Consider the following 22415-nt stretch of genomic DNA (forward strand, 5'->3'; position numbering starts at 1 on the left):
ATGAAAACAGAAAGAAAATTATTAACCAATCTCCCTAATTGATGCTACATTATAATTTTATATATGTTAAATATAAATTATAATTGATGCAAAAAATAATTGATGCAAAAATCTTAAGCAAAATATTAGCAAAGAGATTACAGATAATTATCCCCAGGATAATACACCACAACCAAGTAGGATTTATGCTTGGATTGCAGGCCCTTATCGGCAGGGAAAATACTTTACGCTTGTATATCATTATCCACTAGCAATGGGTAAGAAGCAATTGGGCTCCTTAAATCCCTTAACTAATGCCTCCTCAACTCATACGCCAATCTTGATGTCAGCTCAATAATTCACTATTTTTATCTATCTACTCTAATTACAAAATAGAAATATGATATTAAAAGCACAGGACATACTTAAAGGACACTGATTGTGATAGTTGAATCATTTTATGAGGATAGAAGAGAGAAGATTGACTGCTATTCCCTGACTGAGGATTCTTGATCCTGGGGTATGCAGAAATCTTGTTCAAGTGGGAAATCCAATTCTGTCCTGGTCAAAGTTCATTACTGAGAAAGCCTAGTTGTCCATGTACATTATATTCTCCCTAGAGGAATAAGTGACCATGAGTATAATATAATTCTATATTACTAAGTGCAATGATTCTTGCATGGGACTTGCAATCCTGAGTTGTATATCTTTATTCTAACTAAAGAATAGGCATGTGCATGTTGCATAGAACAATCTCTAGGAGAAATTTTTTTTTTAATTATTTAATAGCCTTTTATTTACAGGATATATACATGGGTAACTTTACAGCATTAACAATTGCCAAACCTCTTGTTCCAATTTTTCACCTCTTACCCCCCCACCCCCTCCCCTAGATGGCAGGATGACCAGTAGATGTTAAATATATTAAAATATAACTTAGATACACAATAAGTATACATGACCAAAACATTATTTTGCTGTACAAAAAGAATCAGACTCTGAATTATTGTACAATTAGCTTGTGAAGGAAATCAAAAATGCATGTATGCATAAATATAGGGATTGGGAATTTAATGTAATGGTTTTTAGTCATCTCCCAGAGTTGTTTTTCTGGGCATAGCTAGTTCAGTTCATTACTGCTCCATTAGAAATGATTTGGTTGATCTCGTTGCTGAGGATGGCCTGATCCACCAGAACTGGTCATCATGTAGTATTGTTGTTGAAGTATATAATGATCTAGGAGAAATTTTTAATGTGAATTTAGTCTTTTAATATTTTGAAAGTGAATTCAATATAATTGGTTTATGTTACATTCCTATGTGTTTATTTTACGTACTTAAAAACATAATTTGTAGGAGTCTGTAGGTTTTGTCAGACTGCTAAAAGTGTTTCTGATATGAAACAAGTAAAATCTATGCTCTAGATCAGTATAAAGGGTGGTCTTTCTCTTTTTCTTTGAACAGTCAGGCATATATTTTACTAGGTTTTGCCAATATCAAATTATGGGATATATCTAGATAGATACACATATATAATTACACACACACATACACACATTAAGTGATGACATATAGAAACCTACTAAGACAGGATTGCCAACAATGCTACTCCTTAGTGCATACAGCCTCTTAATTGCACTCATTTGCCTCAAATCAAAGCATCAGGTTGAAATACTTCATCATTATTCTAAACAAAGGTTCACTATTCACTTCCCAACTATTTAGAAGTACATAGCAGACTTCCCCATACAGTCTCCTAGCTTAAAAGTATACTCCAAACTTTAAACGACCCTAATGAGACAGCTAGTAATGAGAACCTATATCAGGGTGAATAGAGAAGACAGATGAAAAGATTTTAAAATTTGGTACTAGAGATCATGCCATATGGGAATCTATTAAAGGAACTAGAAACATTTCACCTGGAGAGGAGAAATTTAAGATTGAATGTGAATTATCAAGCACTATCATTTGAAAGAAAAATTACATTTATCCTGGCTAGTTCCAGAGGACAAAGCCAGGAACCCATGGTGGAAACTGGAAAAACCTCTTAATTAAACTTATTAATTAAATGTGCGCTATCCCACAATTAAACAGAATGCTTCTTGAATTAGTGTTACACCTTGCTAGAAGCCTTCAGGAAATGACTAAGTATTGAAGAAGGATTTTTATTTTTGTTTTTGATTCTCTTTCAAAAAGAATCAAATCTGTAAACTTGAAAGGACATAATGAGAATGACTAATAAGGAGTTGATGCCAGAGCTAAGCAGAGAGAAATTTAAAGATCTTAGTTTCCCTTTCTACTTAATTCAATAGGACAAACATTTATTAAGTATCTATATGTGCCAGACAGTATGCATACAAAGACAAAATCAAAATAGGTTCATCCCTCAAGGAATTTAAATTGTTCTGGGTCTGTGGAAAATACACACAGAGGAAAGTATATACAAAATATAAGCAGCATGTTTTTAAGGTTTTGGCTGGGATAGTGCCTGTGAGAAGTGAAGTAATATTTTCTAAAAATAGATTTATATTTTAAATAGATTTTAATCTGGAAAGAAGCCAGGTTACAAAGGACTTTTTTGCCAAACACAGGAGTTTGTATTTTGTCTAAGAAATAATAGAGAGATCCTAAATATTCTTGAGCAGAGGATAAACATCAGACTCATGTTTTAGGACTCCATTTGGCGCTGAATGGAAAAATGGTTTGGAGAGGGAAAAAACTGAATGTAGTGAGACCAATTCAGATGTTATTGGAACAGTACCTATGAAAGATGATTAGGGTTGGAAGTGGGGTGGTAACCTTATGAGTGAAGAGAAAGGGATGGATAAAGGAGGTGACTAGATTGTCAACAGGCTGAGATGAGCTCATTTTCAGGTTCTGAATCATTGGCAGGTGTGATTGCTGAGCTATTATCAGAGATCTTTGAAAGATCCTAGCAAATTAAAAAGGTACTAAAGACATTAGAATTTTAGAAAAGGGTAAATTTGCAATTTAAAGTCCAGTTTATATGACTTGGATTTCTTTGTCAGACTTGCTAGCATAGAGCTGGGCAAAATAATCTCCTAGTTATTTCTTATTTCTTTTTCATTGGTGGTAAGTTCCCCCTATCATTTTTGATGCTGGTGATTTGGTTTTTTTCCTTTCCTTTTTATGATCAAATTAACCAAAGATTTATTTATTTCGTTAGTTTTTTTTTTTCACAAAACCAACTCTTAGTTTTGTTTATTAGTTCAATAGTTTTCTTAGTTTCTATTTTATTAATCTCTCCTTTAAGTTTCAAAATTTCTGATTTGGTATTTAATTGGGGTTTTTTAATTTGTTCTTTTTCTTTTTTAGTTGCATGCCTAATTCATTGTTCTCCTCTTTCTCTATTTTATTTATGTGGCTATTTAGAGATATATAAAATTTCTCCTAAGAAATTTGCTTTGGCTGCATCCCATAGGTTTTGATCTGTTGTCTCATTATTGTCATTTTCTTGGATGAAATTATGGATTGTTTCAGTGATTTGTTGTTTGATCAACTTATTTAATTTCCAATTGGCTTTTAGTGTATCTTTCCCTCTCTATTGAATATAATTTTTATTGCATTGTGGTCTGAAAAGGAAACATTTATTATTTCATGACTTGGATTTCTAATATCTTTTAGCTTTGCTTTTCTCTTTCTTCCTCTGACTTTTGAAATACATTGTTAGCTAACATTTAGAAAAGAAAGCAATGATCACAAAGAGCTAGCCATAATTTCTTCAAGAATGGGTCTTATTAATGCATTGTTGGTAGAGTTGTAAAATAATCCAACCATTCTGGAGAGCAATCTGGAACTATGCCCAAAGGGCTATAAAACTACGTGCATACCCTTTTGAAGCAGTGCCATTACAGGGTATGTATCCCAAAGAAGTCATAAAGGAGGGAAAAGGAATCATACGTGCAAAATTGTTTGTAGTAGTTCTTTTTGTGGTGGCAAAGAACTGGAAAATGAGTAGATACCCATCATTTAGGGAATGGCTGAATAAGTTATGGTATATGAAAGTTATGGAATATTATTGTTCTCTAAAAATAATGAACAAGCTGATTTTAGAAAGGACTACAGAGATTTACATGAAAAGATTCTGAGTGAAATAAGCAGAACTAAGAATATATTGTAATTATAGCAGGATTAAAAGTGAGATTGTACAATAATCAACTATGAAAGACTTGGTTCTTCTCAGCAGTTTAGGGATTCAAGGCAATCCCAATAGACTTTGAATGGAAAACATCATCCGCATACAGAGAAAAAACTATGGAGACTGATTGTAAATCAACACAAATTTATTTTTCTCTCATGGTTTTTCCCTTTTGTTCTGATTTTTTCTATCCCAACAAGATTTATTTTAAAAAATGTTTAAAAAAAAGACTTTGCATGTATAATAAAAAATTAATTAATTTTTAAAAATGGGTCTTGCTAGGCTTTTTCTTTTTTTGAATGGGTCACTCACAGATAAACTGGGAGAATGCCATAGCTAGAATTATCCTAGATGTTAGGAAAGCATTTGAAAAAAAAGTCTCTTTTAAAAAAATATTATCTTTTAGATCTTAAACGTACCCATTTAACAGTAAAGCAAAAAAAAGATATTATGGATACTAATAAACAAAACGCATAAATAAAATACACCATAGGCTATTTTATTTTTTAATTTATAGACAAAGTTTCTCTTGTTATTTTTGTGGAAAAGATATTGAATGTAGTGTCACACAGCTGTAATCCCTGCTATTAGGAGGCCAAAGCTGCTAGATTGCTTGAATTTTGGAATGCTGAGAAGAAGTAAGCCTGAAGAGGCAGCTGTGTGGTTCAGTGGATGGAGCACTAGGCCAGGAATCAAGAAGATCTGAATTCAAATGTGACCTCAGACACCAGCTGTGTCATCTTGGACACGTCACTCCATCCTATTTGCCTTAATCCACTGGAAAAAGAAATGGCAAATCACTCCGATAACTTTGCGAAGAAAACTGTCATGGACAGTTTGGGATGGAAGGATCAGACTAATTCTGTTTGGCGTGGGAGACAAAAACATGTAGCAAAGAGGCTGATACTAATTATACTTGGGATAACTTCCATAATGAGATAAAAATCTTCTGGCCTAGAGCAGTCAGTCAGTAGTTCTGTAAGCATTTATTAGGCACTGATTGTTTGCCAATTGCTAGAATTATAAAAAGAGAGGATTTAGGAGAGGTGCAGATCGGAATGCCTAAACCAACTGCTTTGAGCTTCCTTTGGGGATGAAAGACTGGATTAGAAGCAATCAGTGAACAAGAGAAACCCTTACTGTGTGCACTTTGGTCAGAAAAATGAAGTGAACTGGCTTCCAAAACTCATCATTTGGATGCCCGCTAGGATCTTCTTTTATAGGATCTACATGGCAAAATTGTTCTTGGCAACAGAATGTACTGAAATAAATAACTTTAACCATAGGGAAAAAAAGAACAAAAATGCAATTATGAAGAGTGACTGAACACATGACTGAACAATAATAGCAAAGAGGTGTAGAAAAATTAAAGTTGTTTGGATGTCCATGTTGTCAGGAACCAACATAAGACAAGACATTGGGGGCTTGGGAGCTATCAGACTGCCTCAGAAGCTCTAGATTTGGACAGGGGGAAGGAGACTAAGAAAGAAAAAGACAGACAGAGAGAGAGACAGAAAGACACACACACAGAAAGACAGACACAGAGTCAGGAAGAGAGACAAAAAGAGAGAAGAATCATTGTTAGTCTGGACAATGGGCTCTAGCAGAGATCTTCAAGGATCTGTATTTCATTCTATTCTGTTTAACATTTTTATCAATGGTTTGGGAAAAGGGCATAATTAAAGGCCAAGTTTATCAAGTTTGCAGATGACACAAAGCTGGAAAGAATAATGAACAAACCATACGATAGAGTCAGGATTCAAAGAGAACTTGACAGACTAGATTATTAAGCTGGAACTAGGAAGAAACTTCACAGAGGTAAGGGTAAAACATATTGGGGCTAAAAATAAAATTTGCAAATGTAAGATGGAAGCATGGTTGTAAGCCAGTGCATATGAAACAGACCTTTGGCCTGTGATAGCCAAGAGCTGTAATATCATCGTTGTTGAGTCATTGTCTTTAGGACTTGAAATTTTACTGTATTGTGATAAAAGCACAAGATTATTGTGCTCATTTCTAAGTAGTACATTTTAGAAATGATATTGAAACTCAGGTCCCATAGTTCCATCTATGGGGTCATTTCAGGAAGCTGTAGGAATGCCTCATTCTTAGTGCAAACAGATCTCTCTTTTTAAATCCTGATTGGTTTGAAGTGAATTTTCTACTGAGACAACAATTTCCACTGGGCCTTTTGGGGCCAGTCTTGTGATGATCATTCTCTGCTTTCCTATTGACCTCAAGCAGTATTTATAAGGCAAAATAAGGGTGTGATGGCAAATATATACGTATATACTGATCAATATGATACATATATACACACACTTTTAAATTCATTCCTCATATTGATCAGTTTCTTAAGTCTAGGCAATCAACCAAACAATAAATCGAGCACTGTTTTGTAAAATCACAGATTTCTGAAGAATGAAGTATGAAACTCACAGTACAAATTAACAATAGGCTTTCCCAAGTTGGTTAGAGCTGGGATCATTAGTTCCAGTTTAGGATGGAGAGGATCACAATAGCATCTAATACTCTGTATTATTACTGGGATCAATTGAGATAATACATGAAAAGTGCTTTGGAAATCCTATATAAATGCTAGTTGTTAGTATTTCACTTGAGTCAGTTCAATAATCACCTTCAATATGGAGTTTTTCCTAAATCCTTCAGCTTTACGCCCTCCTATTCGTCATCACCCATATCTATATATCAAATATGAACATGCTGTATTCTTTGATCAAAAGTAAGATCTTTGAGGCCAAAGGCTGTTTCATCTTTGTCTTTGTAAGCCGTCTTTGTAAGCAGTATAGAGCACAGTGCCTAGAACTAGAGCAGGTGCCTAATAAATGATTGATTGATTGATGACATGAAGTTGCAAGGGTTAGCAACACTTTTTAACAATTAGAACTATCTTAAAGTGAATTGGGTTGTTTCTGAGGGGTAGTGATTTCTTCAACACTGGAGGTTTTCAAGAAAAGGCATGTTGACATTTCCTTGTCAAACTTTAGTCAAAGCTTATCCTGTTTTTTGTTCCTTTAAAGGGTCTCCATTCCACTAGATAAGTACACCCTGCTCATGGTGACTGTTGTATTTTCAGTAAATAATCCCAGGGAGCTCAGATATGTACCACCAGCTGTGGAACTGGTCTTGCCACGTCCCATAAAGTCCTCCAAGCCACCTTGTCTTGCTTTGGTCTTCCAAAGTTATTTGTAGGTGGCTCCCCACTGCTGGAAGACCCTGTTCCAGGAATCATTTAGATTAGACATTTAGGCAGATGGGAAGTTGGGCTGGCTTCTGCTAACACTACCTCCTCCTTTTTCTCCATTCTGCTCCTTCTCCCCAGGCTGTAAAGTTACTTTCCTGGCAGCTAATAGATTAATGACAGCTAACTGAGGGCACTCCAGAGTGGGGATCTGTCCAATTGGTCCAAATTCCTACTTAGAGAAGATAATCCAGGAGTCAGGAAAATTCAGAAGGAAGCAGTAGTATGAAGTGGGGCTGCTTTATGCTGAGAAGTCTCATAAGAACAAGGAGAAATGGACAGTGACCAAGAGAGTGATCCAGGAGCCAATGTGGAAATGTATCAGTTGGGAAGGATGCTGGGAATATTGGGTTAGGTCAGGGTTCTTGTAGCAACTTCCCTCCATGGAGGGACTGATCTTCTTTCCCCCATAGATGTAGTGGAAAAACGTTGGATTTTTAGTCAGAGGACCTGATTAGAATATGTTTATGCTTCCTACTATGATATTGGGGGCACTTCATTTAATTTCATTGGAGTTCATTTGAAAGGAGATGGCTGCTATTGAAGACCGTCATTTCTGATCATTTCTAGTTCTGAGTTTAAAATCCACAATCCTATAATCCTCTTTGGGGGAAAAACAATCAAAAACACTCCAACCAACAAGAAAAAACAGTTTCATCCCAGTAATAACATATTTCTAAAGCAACAAAGTACTTTCCCCTTGACAATCCTGTAAGGTGCAGAGTAAAAAAAAAATCCCCATTCTGAAGATGAGAAAAGGAAAGCTCAGATGGACAGGAACAGAGACTTGTCTTTGGCCAAGCATGGGAACCAGAATTTAAACTCTCAGGTCTTCTATTGCAAAGTCTAGAGGTCTTTCATTAAGTTGGCCCCCCACCCTTCCAGCACCTGTGCCTCTGTTTTACCTCACCAAATTATGTTCCCTTTATTCTTGTATTCTTTATTCCATTTCCTCCCTTCTTCCTTATTCAGAATGAATTCCAAATCGTTTAAGAAAGAAAGAAAACTCACTTCTGCCCCAAAAGTAGGTAGAAGAAAAAAAAAAAGAGTAGGTAGAAGAGTAACTTTAGAGAAAAGTTTATTTTAATGTCTAGAAGAATGGTATACACCTTTATCCAAAGGAATGAGACTTTTGTTCTATAGGCCATAGGAGACTTACCCTCCCCTTCTTCTATAGATGAGTCAGAATTATGAGTATAGGTGAGAGGGGAGACACCTGGGAGCTACTGGTTTTTTAGCTCTTTTTCCTGACTCAGCTTTCATTGACTTCACAAATTAGACAGAGAGAGAAAAAAATTCAAACACATTCTGAAAGATTCAAGGCCAGCTAGCTTCCTATCCTCTTTTTACATTTTTATGAGTTTTGCACATGGGGGGAAAATGAAAACCCAAATGCAAATTCTCAAATAAACTAAGAGAAGAGAGAGAGAGAGATTAAAGAGTGGGAAATAGATTGGCTGTCTCAGAGTCAGGTCTCAAGCCCTGCTTTTGATATATACTGGCCATGTCATCTTTGACAAATTCATTTGCCCCCTCAGGGGTATAGGCAACTTTATTTTAGTGGAGGGAAATTCTTCATAGTACCCATGAACTCATTAAATTCTATAAAAAATAAATAGAAAGCTAAAAAGCCATCAGAATTCTCTTAATCCTGACCTCCTATCATATTGTAAGAGGTAGGATAAAGTACTGGATAAGGATCCTGTTTTGGACTCATATATTAGTGAGATAATAAACAAGTTAGGTTGATAAATTATAAATAAATTATTTAGGTAAACACAAGAAAGTCCCTTTAACCTTTCAATGGCCCATTATCTCTGACACTAAAAATTACAGATAATATGCTGCTGACATGTCAGGTGGGAAGAAAACCACAATTTTGGTCTGGAAAAAAATACACAAATCCTGATAATAATGGCAAAGGGGATAATTAAGAGACTAGCAAGCCAAAGTCTTTTGAAAGTGAAATCACATTTTATCTTAAAGAAGGAGGAGTTATTGGCTAATTGATTTTGTATTTGCAGTTTTCATAGACTTTGGATTCTAAGCCCTTCATTGCATTAGGATTAAGGTAGAATTCTCATGAAATTCTATGGTTACTGCTCTTGGCCTGGTGCTCTGTATTTCCTGTCTTTTTCTCATTTCAATATGGAGAAAGAACCATGGAAAAGGATGATTTCCATTTGGTGCTGTTCCCCCTCCTATTATTGGAAATATGCTGCAGTTAGACACTAACAATACCAGCAAAGTAAATTAGCATTATTATTATTTTTAAAAAACATCTCTTTTGGTCCTGGCTTTTAGTTGCCTGTCTGCTTCTGGAGATTGTGTGTTCAAGGTTTTTAAGAAGGTTTTTAGAAGCTAGCTGGTCCACATTTTGATTCTATGCTGTGGCTAGAAAGACCTAGTGAATCAACTTGAGCTAAATATTACTGGGTTCTAGTAGGAGTCTGTATATATCAACTAACTGAGGGTCATTGATGCACTTTCTCAAAGGCATGAGGGTCAGAATGTTTCAGTTGCTTCCTCTTGGTTTGCAAGTTCAAAGAGTCCTCACTGGCAGTGTCAATGGTCAATAAACCTCAGTGTGAATGGTCACTAAGCATTGATTGAGTGTTTTTTATGTGCCCTCAAGGAACTCAAAATCTAGTGAGGAAGAAAACAAGTAAGCAAATATGCACAAAGATTTTCAAAAGATAAATAGAAAATAATTAAAAGAGGAAAGGTATTACAATTAAAAGTTTTGGGGAAAGTTTCTGATCAATGAGGATTGAGAGAAGGGCAATGGATTTATTAACTTTGGAGAGAGCCTGTCACCCAATATAGGTAAAAAGAGTATTTCATAGTTCAGTTGCTTAATTGCTGGGGGAAAATAACAGGTTCTGCAAACATTCAGGGATCAGAGTAGAGAATGTTTTCCTGCTGCTATAGAAGCACTGACACAAATGTGCAAAATTAGATGAATAGATTATCTGATCTCTAAAATTCCTTCTGATTCTAATTCTAACAATCCTATTGTTTTTGGCTTGTGGGATTTCCAGTGGGAAATTCAGGTATTCTGAAAGATTGAGGAAAAAAATAGACAAAACTTCATTTCATAAGAAGGATAGAATATTGATATCTTTCACTAACTCTCTTACTAGTTGCTACCACACAGAGGAGAATGGGATTTTGTGCTTTTAACTCATCTGGGTCCTGGCTAAGGCATGTATTCTGGCATTGTTAAGATCCTTTCTCTTATAAACACAAAACATATTTTGAAGGGGCTGATAATAGATGAAGAACTTCTCCAATGAGACCACTAGAGTAAATCAAGCTGTTTATCTGTCAGTGTGGTGGTAGCTCTGTCACTGTGTCTGTATCTCTTCCATAGCTGGCAAAAAAGTATGGTCCAATGTTTACTCTGTACTTTGGTTCACAGCCTATTATTGTGTTATATGGGTACCAGACAGGGAAAGAAACTCTGATAGATCATGGAGAAGAGTTCGCTGACAGAGGAAGTCTTCCAATTGTTGATGCTGTTAGCAAAGGACTGGGTATGTTTGCTCTTGGTATAATGGGAAAACTAGATAAACAGAGAATGGGTAAAAGGAATGGGTGGAAATATGCCCATTTCCAACCAAATTCCCTAAATCAGGGACATACGGGAGAAGATGGGGGAGAGAAAGGGGAGGGGAAAGAACATCTTTCCATCTTTTACTCTTATCTAAATAATTTATAATTGAGGTAAAGAGAAAGAGATAAAGGGAAAAATAAAAAGCCTGAAAGGGTTGGGAAGAGAGGGAAACCCTATAAATCTATTTTCTTGCTCCTGGTTCTTTACTAAATTCTTTTGGAACTTAACCCACTTTAATTAGCATTACAATTACAAGAAACTGCTCTTTCATTTGGAGATGAGGCTGAGCCCTCAAATTTTTTTTTGAGACACAGTACCACACCATGTGGAAGCATAATCTTTTTGGGGGGTTCCTTCAAACCCCAACAAGTTTAACAAACTTTCTCTTATCAATAAGTACAAGGCTGGCAAACTTTCTTAATTACAATTTCAATGTTGTCCGTGGATGTGGAGTTGTGGTTTGGTTCACCAACTGATTGACTCCCCGTATTATCCCCCTTCATTCCTCTGACATTTAGCCTACCCAGGAACTGCTATCAAATATAAGGGCAGAGAGAGAGCTCTGATCTCTTAATCTCAGTATGCACTTCACCAGAAGTCCTCTCTACCATGGAAATTAATGACAAGGAGCTCCTTCCTTACATATCTTTTAGGAATCAATATTATTGCTGTTGCTACTGCTGGGGGACTGCAAAAAAAATGTAGAATGCTGCTTATTGGATATGCAATCTTTCAAGAAAAAATTCAATATTGGGGACTACTTTCTACCTAAAGGGAAAAAAAGCTTGATTTAGAAATTCACATTCCACTCAATGGCATCTAATATATTTTCAAATAAGCTTGTTCTTTCCTTTTTCAGCTAGTCTCTGAAATTATTGATTTGCAGCTAACAGATTCAGCTAATGTCTTCTGCTTTCTCCTGGAACCAAGATTACCATTTCTCCAACAACTGAGAGATGAGATGACTGCAATTCTGCTGAGACCACATAAGGATGAAAATGTAGCCAGCACATCAGAGCTGGACCCCCTAAGTAAGGTTGCTTATCTTAGCCAGACTTTCTCATTTCAATTCAAGTCTTTTTTGTCCTTTAGAGTACTATTAATTTCCCTTTAAAATCTCTTTGCTCACATTGTCCTTCAAAACTTTTAAGCCTAAAGTGCTATCAAAATAAATATTATAGAATAAAACAAAATTATAGAAAATTTCCCAAATGAGTAGGTGGGAACAAAGTGATTTTTAAATTTTTATTGAAAGAATATCTTCTAGGTTTCTGGGAGAAAGTCTGGGCGTGAGTTTTCTTTTGTAACTTAATATTTTTTCTCTTTTCAAGTGCTCCTGTACCGGGGTTCTACTGGTTTGTAGAAGCAATGAACCCCCCAAATGTGTTGGGAAATTGAATAAGCTAATCAACTGCATCTAATTCCTGCAAATCAGGAATTGCTTATGCTATCTATCAAATACTGGGGAGAGGTGGTTTGACCCCCAAAATATAATGGGGTTTTGAGCGGGCATCATGAGGTTTCACAATAGAATTTATAGGCTTAGACCTCCAATTCCAGGGACAAAGATTTAGTAATCATGCCATTAATTGGAGGGCTTAAGTTGAAAAGGAGAGTTTTAGTCATTAACAAGGGGAAAGACTATGGCTTAGTTGCTTGCCTGAACTCACCATTATTAAGGGAGGAGACATCATTCTAATTAAGTCCTAATGAATTTGCTGTCATAAGTCAGATGATTCCTGATGAACCCTCAACTAAAAAAAGTGGCTAATTTCATAAAGAAGTTAGCAGGGGATTGGGGTACAGGTAAGTTCTTTTATAAAAGAGAAATAACTTTGGGCTTGACATCATAACTTGGCCATCAGATTAGGTTTCCAGTGGTTTGTCAAATCAAGGAATTGAATAAGCTAATCAACTGCATCTAAGTGCAATAAAGGCCTATTTAGGATAACAAAAAGCCTGAACAAAATTAAAAGATAGATATAATCAATATTACTTGCTGCTTGTCTCAGAAAAGAGTTTGATTTCCTGAGACTTTACAGTAATTCCTGCTCTATCTACACTCCTTTCTATATTTCATAAAGACACCGGGCTGTTAAGAAGGATATGGTCTTTTTTGAGGTCTTATTCACCCTCATCAGTTGCAGCTACATCAACTAGATAAGGTGAAGGCAATATTTTTTATTTGAGAGAGATTCTTGCTTAGTCTGAAGGAAAACTAAATCATGAACAATAGAGATTAAGCCAACTCCTGAGTGTATTTTGGAATCTATGGTGAAACATTTTATGGCCAGCCTGGATAGAGCAATCAGAATTCTCTATAAAATTTTAATCTTTTTTCCCCTTCTGTTATATGTAACTTGTTTTTGTTTGTCCTTAATTCGCTAAGATCCATGACATCATGAAGTGGTGCCATGACATGCAAGTGAATTTGATTTAAGTGAGGGAGAGCTGGCTCAGAAATACCATGGATGATTTCATTGAATTGGGTACATTGAGCGAATTATGGGATATTTTAAATGAAGATGGCCAGCCAAAGAAGTGGATTGTTCATTGGGAAAATCTTTTATTTGAAGCACTTGTCTCTCTGTTCCTAATTATCTCTTTGTTTTGTTTTTGTTTGTTTTCTGCTTATGATTTGTTTTGTGTGAATTATTATGAATTTGTGTGAATTATTACATGCCCCTGGACATGGCTGCTGAGGATCACATTAAAAGTTTTTCTGCCTTTAGTTTCTCGTGAGCACAAAATGTATCAAGGCTATAGTTTTAAATTTGTTTTTATTTCATCTGGATTTATAAGCTATCGGCAATTTCTCTTTGTACTGTTGATAATTTTGACAGGATTCCTTTATTCATACTCTGATCATCCAAATTCAAAGGGTAGGAAGAATGAGAATTCTTATGATATAATTGTATCTCTCTTCCTAATTCTGTCTTGTGTGTGTATAGACAGATAGAAAGACTGATAGAAGACTGATGGACTCTAACATGTATTTCAACATATTTAACATGTATTGGACTACCTGCCAGCTAGGGAAGGGGGGTGGGGGGGAGAGGAGTGGAAAATTTGGAACAAAAGGTTTTGCAAGGGTCAATGTTGGACAAATTACCCATGCACATGCTTTGTAAATAAAAGGCTTTAATTTAAAAGAAAAAAGAAAAACTGATAGAGCCAGAGAGAAATAAAGGGGCAAAGACAGAGACACATACACACACAGACACAGACACAGAAAAATAGAGACAGTTTGAGAAAGAGACATGATAAGAGATAGGCAGAAACCGATAGAAACAGGTAGACAGATGGATACTCTTTCCCCTTCTGTAGAAATTTATGACATTAAAAACTATCATGACTCTATTTTGACTCAAGTATTATCTGTTAAATGTGAATTTTAAGATTTTAAAATTATAATTCTGTTTTGACAATGTTTCATAACCTGAAATATCTTGGTGTATTTTTATACAGCAATTTTCCTTCTATAGCCAACCATACATCCAGACCTCTCTCTGTCTCTTGTCTCTCTCTCTCTGTGTCTTTCTGTATCTTTGTCTCTGCCCTTGTATGTGTCTGTCTCTCTCTTCTCCCTCTCTTTCCTTTAAGAAAAGGACTTTCCTCCTCCCTCTTTCCCGCTCTGTTTCGATTGTTTTCTTATTTCCTTTTTGCATGGGTAAATATCGGTGCTTTTCCTACGTGGCTTTTTAGTATTTAAGTATCTGCTCATTGCTCACTTCCCAAGAAAAATTCAGGAAATAGAATAAAATTAAAAATGATTTGTCTTAATTTCTCAATAGAAAATTTTCTCCTAGAATAATTTTGGAAATCTCCTTCCTTCCCTCCTCTCTCATTTCCTCCTTTCCTCTTTCTTTCTTTCCTCATTCTTCCTTCCTTTTTCCTTTTTCTCTCTTTTTCTTTTTTCTTTCTTTATCTTTTTGTTTCTTTTTCCTTTTTCTTCCCTCCTTCCTTCTTTTCTTCCTTCTTTCATTCCTTCCTCCCTCCCTGTTTTCCTTTCTTCATTGCTTCATTCCTTTTTATCTTTCTTGCATCTGTCTCTATCTCTCAGAACATTTCTACTTCAGTGAGAAAATTATTTTTCTTGATTTAGTTCTAGGTATTGTCTTCTTCATCCAGATAGGAGCAGGTAGGATCTTTCCATCTTGTCCTCAACAGTAACATAAGGAATTTTGTTGTGCGCACCTGTGTGTGTGTGTGTGTGTGTGTGTGTGTGTGTGTACTGTATTTCCCCATTATTCTTGAATTTAACTATGTAGTCATCTGTTATTACTTTCTTTTTTAATTTTTATTCTATTTTGATATTTATTCTAAACACCAAAAACTAGCATTTTCATATATAAAGTAGTCTCTTTCTTTAATGGCAACAGGCTGCAATGCATAGACTCCCTTTTTTTTCCACTTGGCCTTGGCCAACTCCATTGTTCTTATTTCCAAGGGAGTCCCTCAGACAATGACCGGTTTGGAACTGAAAAATTTCCTGGATCATGTTGGGTGTAAACTGATTTATTTCCTCCACCAAGTTGTCTGAAATGTCTCTCTCACTATCACTTGCTTTCTGAGTGGTTTTCAGATTGTAACCATCAGTCCCTTCACTTTTTCCATTTGGTCAAAACTCAAAGCTCAAGCCTCAAATTACATTGTCTCCTTCTGCCTTTTCTACTGGATCCTATACATTCTAATAAATGTCTATACATTTAGAAATATGCAGAAGTATACAGAAAGAAGTAACAATACATGAGTTTGGAATATTGGATTCTGTTCACAATTTGCTCCAGCATCATTCAACGTCTCTGTTTTTCATAATTTTATAGTTTTGTTCTCTATTCCTGATTTCCTGTGTGTGGGATTTATGGTCATAGGCAGTGGCTATATGGTGCTTCTCCTGAAAAGACACTATCAACAAGTCCAGCATATTCACAGCTCCAGTCATTTGTCAAGAAGGTCTCCTGAGATTAAAGCCATTTTGGTGTTGGTGAGCACCTATGTCTCCTTCTGCTCAGTCAATTCTATTTTGTCATTTTATCTCTTTATTTTTGATAAATATTATGAGTGGCTGATTCTCACATCAGCCCTCTTGGCTGGAAGTTTCTCAGCCATAAGCCCATTTGTGCTTATAAGCTCTGATTCCCACGTTCTCCATCATTTCTACTCCCTCTGGGAAAAAAAATGATCCCAAGGTTCACTTTTTCCTGGATGTTTCCTTGTCCAATGTTCTATTTCTTTTAATAGTAGATATTTTTAAGAAGACAAAGAGAGCAGGTCAGTGCACAATAAGATCAAAGATATGGCTTAGAAATCAGAAGGAACATTGATTGTAATAATCATCTTCATCCTGAGGATCATCAAGTCTAGAATTTTTTTGTTGGTATCCTTTAATTGTGAAACTCTCTGTTTCACTTCTTTCATATTATTTTCTGGAAATGTTTATTAAATATTCTCCTCTTTTAGAAATCAATTTTTTATCATAGATTTGAATGGGGTGTGGAGAAAACCACTTTACACTGGTGAGGGGACAGCTGAGAAATGTCTATCAGTTTTTTCTATGTATGATGTAATGAACAAATTTTATTTTACCTGTGATCTATAAAGACTGGAGAAGATAGCTGGAGAAAAGAGAGAAGAAAGTTTTGTGAACCTACTCCATCATTGGGATTGGCCTAAGGAGTACATTGTCACAAGTAGAATTTTTTCTTTGATTCCATATAGTTTGTAAAGTCTTACAAGTTCTTGCTATCTAGTATAAAACAGATTTCAAAACAATTTAGTGCAACTTCTTAAAAGTGACTTCAAAATTAATTAAACTCAGCTCAAACATTATTTTTTCAGAAATAGAGCCATAAAATAATGAAATTAGAAATTCATAGTTCCTTGAAATGAAATTAGATACTCATAGTTTCTTGAAATTTCAGGGAACTTATGTTTTTAAATACCCTTTGCTATCCTTGTCTAAACTGTGAACTTGATGAATGTTCTGTTAATAATAAGTTAGAGAAAGATTCTTTAAAAAAAAAAACAAACAAACCCATGAGAATCTGACCTGTAAAGTAAGTCATTTTGCTTCAAGATTTAATATTTATCAAAATAGACCTAAGAATATCTAAATTGTTATTGAATTTATTGCAATTAACTTTCTGTAATGCAAGTTAGCAAATTTTATGATGATATTTTGAGGTAATTCAAATGTAAACTGATAAATCAAAAGCCAAATATTTTACCAGAAAAGACAAAACTATGAAAATTTCCAATTTGTATATAATCAATTTTTTTTCTAAAACTATTTATGTAATTTCTCCTCCAATTATTTATAAATCTAACATTTAAAAATAATTCTAGTTTTTTTCTTTTGGAATTTCAATTAATTCTAATTCATTTTTTTCCTTAAAAGAAGTTGAGATTGATAAGAATCTAATCCTTACAGAAAACATAGGTAACAACACTTCATATATATATATATATATATATATATATCTGTATATATATACAAATATAAATATATATGTATATATACATATACACAGGTACATATATATATACACATAAATAAATTTAGATAAAAATTATAAATTGTATGCCAGTAGTAGCAACTTCTAAATTTTGGTATTTTTGTCTCATTATTGCCATTCTCTTGGATGAAATTATTGATTGTTTCTTTGATTTATTGTTCAACTCATTCTTTAGAATTAGATTATTTAGTTTCCAATTAATTTTTAATCTATCTTTGCACAGTCCTTTATCACATGAATTTTTATAACATCATGATTTGAAAAGGATGCATTTAATATTTCTACCTTTTTTATTTTGTGGTTTGATTTACCTATTTCTGAGATGAGGAGAATGAGGTCACCAAGATAAAATAGTAAACTTGAAGGGGAAAGTCCATTTTAAAACATCTAATTTGCTATGCAATAGAAGAAATTCTCTCATGTCATTTTTGATGGAGCTAAAAACATGTACAATGGGCTAAAGGTCTGCTACTGTAGTAGTTTGACTCTTTAAATAAATTTAGTGCTTATTAAGACACTGATTCCTTTTAGGAGGTAGTCAGGGCAGTGTCAAATATGGCAGCTTCTGCAACTGAGATATACAGAAATATGTAGAGCATATCTCTTTCTAGATACCAGTTAAGCAGTCATTCAAAACACAGCTTGGAGAAAGGTTCCCATTATTATACTAGTTTATTTAAAAGACCCAGAGGCCTTCTAGATCTGGTTACCATCAGCTTTTATAAACTTGTCAAATTCTACTAATGACATGTAAATTAAATTAGAGGAGATCTTCAGATCTACTAGGATGATCTCTAAACTATTGCACATTGATGTTTTGCTACAAAATGAATATGGAAACTGAGAAAGAAACTGAGGAGGATAAGAAATCCTCTATGTTGTCTCTGGTAAAAAAAAAAAAAAAAAAAAAAAAAAAGATGCTCAGAAGAACAGCAAAACTGTGGAAAGCACCACTACTAGTATCTTGGTGAAGATGAAGGAAATCATGCCTATGGAAGCCACAGCAAAGGAAAAAGAAGTAGGATTTGTCACAGCCTCATTTTGGGGTTCTGGATGCTCTAGATGAATGATTTCCACTGATACACACATTAGATCAGCAGAACTGATCATTCTTAGATTTTCAAAGAATAATTTTCTTTTTTAAGATTCTGGATCTCCTTTTCTAGTTTACTTTCTTTTCATAATTTTGTTTTTCTTGGGTGGTTATTATTTTTTAATTCTTTTAGTTTTTCCTTAACTTCTCTAATTTGGTTTTTAAAGCATTTTTTGAGTTTTTCTGCAAATTCTTTCTGGGCATATTAGAGAAATTTGCTAAAAAAAATTTTTTTCATGTGTTTCCAACTTCAATGACTTTTTTATAAAATCAAATTGTCAATTTTATTTTCTATTATCTTTTTTATGATCATGAATTCTTCCTTTATGTGATTATGAAGACTATTTCCTTCTTTCCTCCTTACTTTATGACTTGGTGAAGGCTCAGATGGGGTTTAATATATATATTTTTAGCAATAAAATATTTTTTAAATTTAAAGTATATATGTTTTTAGACATAAATATTCTTTATTTATTTAACATTGAATAGACTAAGTATGGTGTAAGCCTAAGTTTATATGCACTGAAAAATAAAAAAAATCATGTGACTTGCTTTATTACATAATGTTTAATGTATTGTGGTGTTTTGGAACTGAACTTACAATCTCTCTGAGGTATACCTGTAGTGATAATATTTTATTATTAAATAATTTTAATTAATTTAATTTATTTTAATTAAATAAATAAATTAATTAAAATGAATAATAAATAATTACTTAAATGATTTAATTAAATTAAACTAAATTTAATTAATTTGAAAATTAAATAATTTTAATTAATTAATTTACTAAAGAAAGAGTCATTTAACAGAAAATGCACAGAAGAAAACAACCTCTTCAGTTCAGAAAGACAAAGTAATACAGTTTTAAAAGAAACATATTTTATGTACTTAAAAAACACAAGCTGCATTTAATTGAGACTACTTTATATATGAAAATGCTAGTTTTTGGTGTTTAGAATAAATATCAAAATAGAATAAAAATTAAAAAAGAAAGTAATAACAGATGACTACATAGTTAAATTCAAGAATAATGGGGAAATACAGTATACACACACACACACACACACACACACACACAGGTGCGCACAACAAAATTCCTTATGTTACTGTTGAGGACAAGATGGAAAGATGTGTGCTAGGTGATACAATAATTAAGTAGATTCAGAACTGCTTGAACATACTCCAAGAGTGATCATTAACAGGAAGATGTCAATTAGAAAGGAGGTCTCTAATAGAGAGTCCCAAGGACCTGTCCTTGGTCCTGCGCTGTGCAACATTTTTGTTTTCAATGACTAATGAAAACATATCAGATTGATACATATCAGAAAGTCTATCAGATTTGAAGGAGGCATGAAACTATGCAGATAGCCAATATTTCCTAACAATTAGAGCTCTCCAAAAGAGAATATAGGGCATAGTAGGCTCTTTATCATCAGAGGTTTCAGACAAAAGACAGATGAATGCTTGCCAGGGATGTCATGAAGTCCCTTCAGGATCTGAAATTTATGAATAAGAGTCCAGAGTTGTTTCCATAACACCATCATGAACTAGATCAAGGTTTCTCCACTTAAAAATCCACCTAAATAGAACTTAGTTTGCTCAATCTAGTGTGGAACTAGCATGACTTCAAGGAATACCACCCCGCCCTTCACTCTTCCCTTCCCATTTTCCTTTGCTGTGCTCTTTTGTTCGGTCCTCTGAGTAACAGACTTCAAGAGACAAACCAGTGAAAGCCCCAGAATGAAGGTCAAAGTCAAGATCGGTCTTGTTGGTCGAGATTTTGAGAAGTTCAGGAATCCGGATGCTTGGGAAGGAGGCGGAAATACTGAGACAAAAAGAGCAAAAGAAGAGATGGCGAAGTCTGGTACTGGAGAAAAGAGGCTCCATTGGTTTCTCTTTAGCATTTGAATCAGTAGGAAGCTGGTGTGGATCCAGCGCTAAGTGGGAGAGAGAAAAGAGAACGAGTCTTAACAAGAGATTGACAGGGGGGGTTCCAGCCGCAACTTCCCTTTGCTGTGAACGCGGGCTCGTGTGATACAGAGAACTCTCGGGATCTGGAGTCAGAGGATCTTCATCTGCACTTTCATCCGTCCACTTAATCTCTGTGACTTCGGCCAAGTCCCCATGAAAGAGGAAGTGGTAAGTGACGGCTTCTAATACCCCTCCCAGATACTATCCGACCTCTGATCCCTAGTTACTCTCCAAAGAGAACAGCCCCCAATTAATAACAACCCATTTCTATGGTCGCAGAGTACTTTTTTATTTCCCCAATGGCGTAAAAAGAACACTGAGAGAATATTAACCTTGTCTGAACTGCGACTGACCATTTCATCTCTCTATCTAGGTATTGCACAATATGTGCAAAAAAATGTGCAAAAAAAAAAAAAATGTGCAAACACAGCCCTACTAAAGTATTCATTTAAGCAGAACCTTCATTGCAAATGGAAAGAACAAACATAACTTGCATATAACTTCAGGTTGTTTTTTTCATATATTGATCAGTTTTGTGGACATTTTCCCACTTTTCCTTCTTAAAATTTATTATTGTAATGTTCTCTGGGAAGGAGGAATCCAGGTGATATAAAAACAAATGAAATGAACAAAAATCTATTTTTAGTAAATTTTAAATTTTAAACAATACAAAATGAGAAAAGAAAAAAAAAACATTGTCATGAGCATGAGAGAACACATTGTTATGTACACACATGTGTATGCAGTTATTTACATAAGAGAGAATTCAATATACAAAATTAAATTTCCATTTCAAGAAAACCTATATAATAAGCATTACACATTGTTTTCAAAGTTGCTCGACTTTTCTTTGCTTTCTTATTGATTTACTTTTGTTCTCAGCTGTGTACTTTTTACTTTATTTCCCCCTTCCCACCCCCCCATCCTCAAGAAGACTACAATTAGGCATGGATATATATATATATATATATGTATGTGTATATACATATATACAGACACATATGTATATATGTAGCTGTGTGCATATGTACACACATAAATTAACATGCATATATACACACACATGTGAAACTATACTATGTCATCTGTTATCTGTTTTTCAGAAGATGGATAGCATTTTCTTTCCCCTAGATCCAAATCTCTCCACATTTTTCTAAATCAATCAACTCATCATTTCCTACACCACAGCAATAGTCCAACTCAATTATATTCTATCAGAGAGATTATCTATGAAAAATTTCCCCCAATTTTCTAATAAAAATCTATTTTAAAAAAAGAAAGTGATCAGAAGAATGTTTAAAACACATATCAAAAATAAATGTCACTAGGGCAGCTAGGTGGTGCAGTGGCTGGAGAATCAGCTCTGGAGTCAGGAGGACCTGAATTCAAATTTGTCCTCAGTCTCTTACACTTTCTACTTGTGTCATCCTGGGCAAGTTACTTAACCTCAATTGTTTCAAAAAAGAGCAAAAAAACTTAAAAAAAAAAAGAAAAGAAAAATAAATTCCTTCCCTTCTTTGCAGAATTCAGACTATGAATATGGAGCACTGCATATACTGACAAACTTGGTTGATATATTGGTTTTGCTGAATGAAATACTCCCCCCTCTTCCCCTTTTATGTATTTTTTTTTGTTTGTTTTTAAGGGATGGCTCTCTGGAAAGGGAAGAGAGGTGAAATATAAAAATAAAAGATTTCAATGAAGGTTTTTTTAAGAACTCTTTTGTTCTCTGAATTATAGTTAGAGATATATAATTATAATTAGTTCTTTAAAAAAAACTCTTGTTTTCTAATTATAATTTCTTGCAAATAAATAATG

The 22415-nt window shown here is 34.4% G+C and overlaps 1 protein-coding gene and 1 pseudogene across 1 annotated transcript in view; both read left to right on the forward strand.

The window, feature by feature from the left end:
• The first annotated feature begins 10872 nt into the window (after positions 1–10872).
• Positions 10873–20534, forward strand: LOC100915710 (annotated as a pseudogene).
• Positions 19933–22415, forward strand: part of LOC100915447 (cytochrome P450 2C19-like) — a 28784-nt gene continuing 26301 nt past the window's right edge. The window contains exon 1 of the mRNA XM_003755255.3: positions 19933–20765. The gene's annotated coding sequence lies outside the window, so the exon portion shown is untranslated. The remainder of the gene's footprint in view (positions 20766–22415) is intronic.

The sequence above is a fragment of the Sarcophilus harrisii genome, chromosome 2, assembly GCF_902635505.1.
Source record: "Sarcophilus harrisii chromosome 2, mSarHar1.11, whole genome shotgun sequence".
NCBI classification, from domain to species: domain Eukaryota; kingdom Metazoa; phylum Chordata; class Mammalia; order Dasyuromorphia; family Dasyuridae; genus Sarcophilus; species Sarcophilus harrisii.